Consider the following 10,378-nt stretch of genomic DNA (forward strand, 5'->3'; position numbering starts at 1 on the left):
TCTGCATGGGCTGACATCATGGAATATGCCCGTCTTGCATGGCTTGGGATGGGAGAAATAATATTCTTGTTTAGAAGAAATATGCATTATCATATTCACTATATTTGTTATAGAAGCTGCAACCTTGCAGCAATGACGGTTGTGAATTTGACAACATTCAGCATCACTGTAACTAACATTGAGTGTGAAGGATTACAATCAAATTTAAAGTTTGTTATAAACCAGTTTTTGGATTATTAACAAATTATAACTCCATAAATTTGTTTCATAAATTTTGTATATAATTCCCACTCATACAATAATATAATATATTACAAACTTAAAAGCTTTTGTTACTCAGGTGTAATTAAATGTGAGCAGATTAATCCACATTAATCCACTGTTTATTTAATGGTTGGACAGTCCTTTTAATTAATGAATACATGTAGCAGGTCAAAAGAAAATTTCATCTCAACATAAACACACACCAATAATCACAAAAATATTGATACATACCTACGACAAGAAGTGGCGTTGCGAGAGACTGCACTTTGAGTTTTTCAGCTTTACGTAATACATCAAGATACAACTTTTCTAGATCTTTTATGGGCAATTTATAAGAATTCACAATGGCGTGAAAGACATGGATGTAAGGAATACGACGTTTTTCTGGATCTTTACCAATGACTGTGTTTGGCTCTATCTTGCTGTGAATCTTCTTGACACCACATATCCAGTCTGTGGTTGAAATACCTGCATTACGACATAATGACTGACACAGGTCACTCACTGGGTAGAAATTTGAGTACTCTCTTATTACAAGTGTGTCAGCCGGCACAGTGAGGATATCACCATCAGTAATGGTAATTTTTAAACCAGATGAAGACTTAAAAACAGCTTCCTGTGGTGGTTTATTTGCTGCCATCTTTTAATTGCTTGTGTGTACTGAAATTTAAATAAAAAACAACAAAACAATTAACATTCACACAAATATTTTAACAGAAGTAACTAATATTTGTTACTGTTAAGAGAGATTCTGTAAATTATAAAGGTAAAACGTAACATTTTTGAAAAGGTGATACATGCATGCAGTAACAAAATGGTTGGAGGGGGAAGGGGCTATTCAGCATCGAACTGTCCACTCCCATCTGGCAGCAAACTGCACTCTATTAACATTGTCCTTCACTTGCATTTGGTACTGGTCAATATTCCAACCAACATACATGTTCCACTAACCCCTTCAAAAAAATCCAATTTCAGATACACACGTCTGTTCGTTCGTGCATGTCTGTGTGTGAGGATGCGTGTCTGTGTGTGTGAGCGTGTTTAATTTCATTCACTAGTAGATGTTTTTCCATTTGATAAGTACACTTTGTAAAAAAAATATTTATTCAAGTGAATAAGGGACTAACTAGCCTACATTCTGCTACTGCATGGTGGGAAATGAATTGGGAGCTAAGTACGAACTGACCTAGCGGAGCATTAATTCATGGGGCAGGGGGAATGTAACGATAGGCATTTGTTACAAAAGCTTAGTTATCAGGTTTGTAACTTGTTGCAATATCAGGTATGTGTTATCGGGTCACTGAATGTGTAATTGCATAATAAGCAGTACGTCATAACTCGTCACCATTTAGAAAGTTTTCATTACCTTACCTTTTTTTAAAGTTACTACAAATTAGTAATTTTCCACTGAACGATCATAATCAAAAACTGATCAATCGAGCTCTTCCAATGTTATGATCGATTATAAAAATCCATAATCGATTGTTGTGGAAAAATATTGACTGCTATTGTTCCTCCAGTTCAGATGATGGAACTGATATAAATATGTCGACATGGTAGGTGATTGTTTTTATGTGTACATAAAGAAAAAAGGATACTGTATTAAATAGTTATTCTAATGAAGATAAACATGGTGAAAATTACAATACAGGTGTATGTGCAGGTATTTTAGTACGGAGAGTCTAGACGGTAGGGACCATAGTTTATAGTGGGGTTGAACCATGCTCCAAAATAAAATATAGTGCTCAGGGCTGTACCATGATCAAAATCCAGGGGGGGGGGGGGGGGGGGCACTACTTTTTATAAACAAATGAAACACTACAAATTAAACCCTGAGATGTGTATGCTATTTTCTGTAGTAAAAAAAAAAGTGAGATTCTCAGGGGGGGCAGTCCTGGTGCTTATGGTTTAAAGATCGATGGTGAGCAAGAAACTGCTCTCCTGAAATTATGTAGGAGAACAATTGCTCTTAGTGTAACAATTCACAATAACCTTGAGTAAATATATACTCTTCAAAAAAAGAAACGCAAAAGGGTACAAATGGGTTATAACTCCGATTTTATGTTTCCTACCGGTTCATGCTTTGTGAATATAAGGTCATTGCATGTCCCAAACACATTCCCACGGTTACATTCGATAAAACGCAGCTACTGTACAATAAAGTTCCAAAATGTGAATATTCGCAAAAACGCAGCCACATGCAAACCATGTCACCACTGCACGTGCGTTGTCTGCACGTGCAACATGAACACCGACAGTATAAAAGTGCAGGGTGTTCGCTTGCCTGGCCTCTGTATCTGGCCGACAGTTGACAATCCAGGACATGCCACGTCTCAGTGAACCGCAGAGAAACAATGCCATCGGCCGACTAGACGCAGGCGAATCCAGAACGGCCGTTGCCAGTGGCATTCCATGTGTCCCCAAGCACCATCTCCAGACTGTGGGACCGTTACCAGCAACATGGATCAACACGTGACCTCCCTAGATCCGGTCGACCACGGGTCACTACCCCCGGGCAGGACCGCTACAATCCGGGTACGCCCACCCTTCGGGGGAACGATTGACTACTGCCACCTCCACAGCAGCAGCAATACCAGGTTTGCGCAGGATATCCGACCAGACCGTACGGAACCGCCTACGTGAGGTAGGAATTCGTGCCAGACGTCCAGTTCGAGGTGTCATCTTAACACCACAACACCGTCGACTCCGACTGCAGTGGTGCCAGATTCATCGACAATGGCCTCTCAACTGCGATGGAGACAGGTGTGGTTCAGTGACGAGTCCCGATTTCTGCTCCGACGTCATGATGGAAGATGTCGCGTGTAGAGTCGTCGTGTGAACGTTATATGCGGCAAACTGCGTGCAGGAAGTGGACAGATTCGGCGGGGGTAGTGTCATGGTGTGGGAAGCCATCTCACACACTGGCAGAACTGACCTGGTCCCACGTGCAGGGCAACCTGAATGCACAGGGGCTACATTGACCAGATCCTCCGGCCACACATCGTTCCAGTTATGGCCAACGCCAACGCAGTGTTCCAACATGACAACGCCAGGCCTCACACAGCACGTCTCACAACGGCTTTCCTACAGAACAACAACATTAATGTCCTTCCTTGGCCATCGATATCACCGGATTTGAACCCAATTGAGCATCTATGGGACGAGTTTGGACCGACGCCTCCGACAGCGACAACCACAGCCCCAGACCCTGCCCGAGCTGGCAGCAGCCTTGCAGGCCGAGTGGGCCACCATCCCCCGGGACGTCATCCGTACTCTGGTTGCTTCAATGGGCAGGTGGTGCCAGGCAGTTGTCAACACACGTGGAGGCCACACCCGGTATTGACTCCAGATGACCTTGACCTTGGTGGTGTGTCCTATCACTTACTCACAATGGACTAGAGTGAATTGTGAACAATCCTGCAACATTTGGTAATTATCGGACTCACCATTCAATAATTAAATCAATTCTCCAAATGTTACGACAATGTGGTTTTGCATTTCTTCTTTTGAAGAGTATATTAACAATATCGGCGTGTAACAAGGTGAACAGTTTTTCACTCACGTGGAAATAGTTTCAGACCAGCACACGCGAGCGGGGGCAATTGTTCACGTCAAACCTTAAGGACTGAAAATATATTGAGAAAAACCCTCCTCCTGCACCAGCGCCTGCAATAGACACATTGCGTTAACAGACACTGGTATTCAAAAGAAGCAAATGTATTTAATGGTAGCCAAAACGTCTATCATTTTATGTTAGACGGAAACAATACAATAGATATTCATCCTTCTTATATTCATATAATTCTAACTGACTGTGTAATCGAAAGTTGACTACTTGGTGCAAACCAATTAAAGTCACTGACCCAAGTTTCTACCCGTAAAAATGGACACTAAGTTTTAGTTAATCTACAAACCTATAACTCATTCAGAGTGAAAGAAGAGTCTGTGACCTTAAAACCAGGAAATATTGTTAAAAATAAGACTAGACTTTGAATCAAAAACCGTTACTTATCAGACGCAGGTACATTTTTTTAAAATATGAAAAATGCATTTTGTTGTATTAGAAACACCAGGATGCCTAGTTCACCTAGGTAAACATCTACGGTCCGTTTTTTAACATTTTAAAAAAGTACATATAAAAATATGTTTCCACTGAAACCACCTTAAAATTTTAAATTACATAAAAATATTTAAAATATTCGACGTTTCGTTAGTCTAAAAACCAACATCCTCAGGAGAATAAACAAACAAACATTTTGACATTTATTGGAACGAGACAGCAATAAACATCACAATAATAAATATCGTGCCGGAGACGTTTATCTTGATGAACTACAGGATGACCAGTAGCCCGAGTACTCTGACTGTAAGAGAGCTAGACGGACATTTGGACAGTTATACGCTCTCATTACAGTCACAGACCAAGCGATGTTTTTTTTTTGGCAATTCCCGACAACCAAAAAGTTGGCAAAGGTTTCCGCTCTAATACCACAACAATCCTATGTTTGACGTCAAATACCTTTACATCGATCATTTTCGAGTTGATTGATTAAAGAAATTCAGATATTAATCACTAATACACACACTACAGAAAAAAACCCGACAGCACCCACATTTAGCTAAGCTTCGGCAAACTCCGGACAGCAGAATTCTAAGTTCGCCGACCTATATCGTGACGATGCGTTACATGATTGCCCACTCAGCCATTCCGTGTTCCAGGGGCCATCTCAAAACGACAAGTGCCCGACAATCACCAAAAAAGGTTTGTTTTGTGTAACGACACCACTACAGCACATTGATTCATTAATCATCGGCTATTGGATGTCAAATATTTGGTAATTTTATCACTGTGTTAGAGAGGAAACCATTAGCCAACTCTTCCATGTTGTAACGTCGCTTGGTATGAGGCGGCCCCTGTAACTGTTGCACAAGGCGGAATCGCCCAGTGGGCGATCACGTGATCTACGTCATGAAACAGGTCACCAAGCTTTGTAATTCTTGCGACGGAGTGTCACGAAGCGTAGCTGAATGTGGGTGCTGTCGGATTTCATTCTGTAGTATGTGTATTAGTGATTAATATGTGGATTTTTTTAATCAGTTAACTTGAAAATTATCGATGTAAAGGTATTTGACGTCAAACATAGGATTGTTGTGGTATTAGAGTGGAAATCTTTGCCAACGTTTTGGTTGTCGGGAATTCTCTGATTCGTGTTGCACGTCACATACGCTGACCTTCACCCTAGCATACCTAGCAACCAGTGAAATGGGTGAAAACAAATAGCTCATTTACACTGAATCGCCCATCAGTGTTAGGCATTTTTGTCCCTTGGTAAGCACAGCACTTCTATTTTGGATTCTGTCAGTATTCTTGTTATACTATAACTACACTTGAACATGATATGTTGCGACATAAAAATTCTTTTGTTAATTTTACTTAAAGTTGCCATATAAACATATGCATATTCATGATATTGCACATGCATGTGCATGTTTGTTATTGTATTCATGTACTTCCGATGTTTTGTTTTAGTCGGTAGTCCCAAGTGTTAATCGGTTTCCAATCAAAACATCGAAAGTTACTATAGGCACACCCCCCCCCCCCAAAAGAAAAGAAAGAAAGAATAAAATAATAATAACAAGTGTTTATCAAGACGTTGTGTGGGTCCGAACATAGGCCCCTTCCCAAAAGAAAGTGACACTGAAAATTCCCAATTTCTATGTTAAAAAAGTCCCAGTATGGGGGCCTATATACATATTTAATTTGTTACGTCTGTTCAGTGTTTCTGCCAGAAATTATTTGAAATGTTTGGGTATGGCACTATGGAATTGAATGCAACCACAGTCAACAGGGGGGGGGGGGGGGGGGGGGGGGGGGGGGAGGATTTTAATTTTAGAAATAGGGTTAAGAAAATCATACAGTAATGATAAGAGTAATTAATTATGTCAAAAGTTAACGTTAAAAAAATAATCTGCAAAACAATTTGGGTATGGCGCCAGGTACCCGTTTCACTCTCTGGCAGAAACTATGCTGTTCTAATAAATTAATTTAACAGTGGTGTATTGCATCATTCAGTGGCCTGAACAAAATCTCAGATATGATTTACTACCGCTAGTTTTCCTAATCCCATCAGACATGGAACACTGGCAAAAAAACAACAACCCAAAAACAACAACAAAAAAACAAAAAAAACAAAAAAAAATAAACCCACCTGGATAAATCCGTGAATAAATATATAACCGGTTTCTGGTCAAACCGAAGTTGCAAAATTGATGCGGCGACGCAGTTTGGGTTTTGGGTTTTGTCTTCTTTTTTTAAAGCATGGATTGGACAGAAAAGGTGGGTATATACTTTTTCGTTTTTTTAAATGTCCTCTGCTTTGGTTCCTTCTCTTGTGCTGTCGGCATGCGCTTTGCGTGAATGTCTATTATAAACTGCCCGAGCATTTATAGATTAATGACTATTCCTCGTGGCGTAATGTTGAGTGTGATATATATGAATATCTTACAAAGATTCCTGAGGAGTACCTGTAGTAGGGAAACCATGACAAATCGCAAGTCACTCGAAGCGTACAACCAGTTGTGTGTGTATGTGCGTGTGTGTGTGTTAAACAAATATATATAAAAGGTAAAATATATATAACTTGTGCATCTCCCCCCCCCCCCCCCCCCACTCACTAGAGGAAGGGAACCCCAAGAGATTGTGCCCACTACACAGAGACACTCCAGATACCGTTCCCACGGGCATGCACAGCTAAATTACGAAACCCACAATGCTGACTTTATCATCTTCACAGCTGAAGTAATGCCATTACAAAAGTTAAAGGATGCCCCAACATCGTCCCAGGGTTACAGTGGACGAGAAAACTAGATATAGTATTGCCTTTTTTGTAAACTGTTGGTTTTTATGAGGATCTTCGTTTTAATTTGTTCCAACATGCTCAGTTATGTTGTAAATTTTGTTTATGTTTTACCTAATTTAGAGAAGTTATATATTTTAATGTCAGAGCCTAACCTTGCATATGTAACAGCCAAAACCTAGGTTTTTTTAAATATTATACATCGCAGAGACACAACGGTATTATTAGTTTAATTGTACATACTTCTATTATTTAACTATACTGTACTTTCATAATCCTATAAGGAATGGCTATGTATTTTTATGTTTGTTTTATTTAGTAAATATGTGATGTACATTAGGTGAGACGTTAATAAATTACCTGTTAATAAAGTATCTGTTTGTCTATATTGTGACAGCACACTGCTGCCTGCACCTGTATGGCTGGGTTAAGTTAATACCAACAACTTTAAGTTATATATTTACTACATTACAATAAGCATGAAATTTAAGCACCATATTTCAACCGATTCTGTATTAATATGGCGTTTATATTGTTCTGAAAATTATCAATGTTTTGCAAATACTTAGGTAGACTAAATAAAACTATTGGGATACTTTCCAAGCGTACGTTTGTATTTAGCTATCGACAAACTGATTAGTATTTTACATAATCACCTAAACGCATTAAAAAAGAAAAAAAACACAAAGAAAAGAAAATGCGCTAATTCAGTACCACATTTTATTTTTTTAAATTTACAAAATATATAATCATTTTATTTACAAAAATGTACAAAATATATAAGTAAAAAGTGTGACATGTTAATGCAATAGAATTTTTTTTACATGTGTAGCCCTTCCCACAGGGAACGTGTATTTTTAATACTATGAAATTTACTACAAATCATTTATTTCACACAATTGCACACAAAAATAGGTTTGGTTTTGTTATTTCCAAAACACTTTTACTTTTCTTCTTAAACCAAACTGAATTTATTTACAAAATAGGAGGATGTGATGACGGACTATTATATAATAGGCCTATGTCCCGGCCCTATGTTAAGTCAAATGTGCTACCGATAAGTAATCACCGATTCCTTACAAATCCATGTTCATATTCACACCAGCATGTCAAATGTCTGTTTGTTTTATTTACACTCCTACATCCTCACTGATATGAACTGTTGAGTACAGAGGTGGGTAAAGTTGGATCGTTGCACCCGTGGTTTTCCCCGTCCTTTGCAAGCATTGGCCCACAGACGTTTTTTAACCTCGTCTACGGGAAATATTAAAACTTTTAACTTGCTTTCTATCATCATAATATGATGTGTATTGCCAAAGGCTGCTCAGGTTTTCGGCATTTTCGATTTGCACGGACAGAAGTCCGGTAATTAACGATATTCCTCTACTGCTCCCATTAACTCCCATACAAATAACGGTTTGTTTTCACCCAGTCCCGTAGTTGTCATGGTAACTGCGGCCTGCCACCATGCGGTTTGTCGGGATGCGCGTGCAACCCGAATCGGAGAATTGCCAAAAAAATACATAGCTTGGTCTCTGACTGTAATGAGAGCGTATTTATGTCCAAATGTCCGTCTAGCTCTCTTACAGTCAGAGTACTCAGGCTAGATGACCAGAAACACTTCGGTTCTACCGAAATGGATAATCTAAACAATAAAATATAATGAATAATGTTTGATTTCAGTTATCATAAACGGCTCTAATACTTAAATAGTGATAAATATACTGTAATGTTTAAAAACTACGGTCTGTCCATTTAAAATTGATGTTTGAGGATGGAATTCCAGCCGATTCTCAACTCTCCAACAAGTACAAACAGAATTTCAATTCGGAATTTTGGCGGTCACCTGCGTCCCGTCGCCCCTCTCCTGTCATGATCAGTTAGCTATGGCCTTGATCCACATATTTACAATAAAATGATAAAAGGTCAGAGTATGCACAGTATAGTTACCTAAATTTTCCACCCAGACGTCATAAAAACGTCAAAATAATCACTGTCCATATATTTACGTCTCCGCCATTGCAGAAAAATACCGAAACAGAAATAACGAAGTTTGGGGTTTCCCCAGATGATAAACTTCCGGGAAAACGTTACTGTTTTATTTTCATGGGAAACATTCATTTTATATGTAGAAAAAGAAAATATACTCAATAATATATACGAAAGCGTATGTTTTTTTATGATGATATGTTGTTTTTAATTTAATCGTTCATCAGAGTTTTGGCACTTGATATATTTTTGAACTTCAAACTGAAGTATCACAAACTTAGCAACGAATGTCAACAAACTACTCTGTCCACGTCATTTCTGGATCAGTGCCATATACTATTTGCTACATGAAATATTCCGCTTGTGTTATTAAAAGTTAATGTTTGTTTTATTTAACATCACTAGGGCACATTGGTTAATTAACAATAGACTATTGGATGTTAAACATTTAATAATACTGGGACTTAGTTTTTACAGACATGATAGTACATACCATGGCCTATGATATACCAGTCGTGAAACACTGGTTGGGACGAGAGAAAAAAAAATCACAGAACGGGTCCAACACCGGCACAGTGGTTAAGCCATCGGACTAAAAGCTGGTAGGTACAGTTCAACTGCCCGTGGTCCACAGCTCCGGGACCTAGCTTCACTGGGGGGGGGGGGGGGGGGGGGGGGGTAGGTAGGTAGTAGTGTAGGTTTAAAGTGCTCCTACTGGCAGTAGCTAGTTGGAGTTTCCGTATTAGCTCAGATGGTAGAGCGCTGAACTCTCGTACGGAGAGTCCGTGGTTCGAATTCCCTCAGTGGAGGTGGGTGGGGGGGGGGGGGTGGGGGGGGGGGGGGGGGGGGGCCCTATTACAATATAACATTTCGTATGTTGTCTACACTGTCTACTGTCAGGCTTTACAAACTAATTAATCAAAGCATTTCTGTTTGTTCACAGAAACCATCAATTTTTAGAGTCCTTCAATTTTCTTTGAAAAGCATAACATATGAAATAGTATCACTATATCTCAGAATATGAAAAGCAAGGAAACACAACATTCCAGTGCTTAGAGGTATGTTTCCATTATTATGTTTCTAATAATGGTTTTCTACAAATTGTCCAATTGTTTCATGGATATATGACATGCCACCAAGCAAAAAAAAGCAAAACCCAACACATCAGTGTCTTACTAATATGTACAACATTATTTAGTCAGATAGTTTGGGTTAGTGAACTGCATGAACTTCTATTCTGACATCAGATTCCTCGTGCTTGGTTTTTG

Source organism: Gigantopelta aegis, unplaced genomic scaffold, assembly GCF_016097555.1.
Source record: "Gigantopelta aegis isolate Gae_Host unplaced genomic scaffold, Gae_host_genome ctg3994_pilon_pilon:::debris, whole genome shotgun sequence".
Classification (NCBI taxonomy): Eukaryota; Metazoa; Mollusca; class Gastropoda; order Neomphalida; family Peltospiridae; genus Gigantopelta; species Gigantopelta aegis.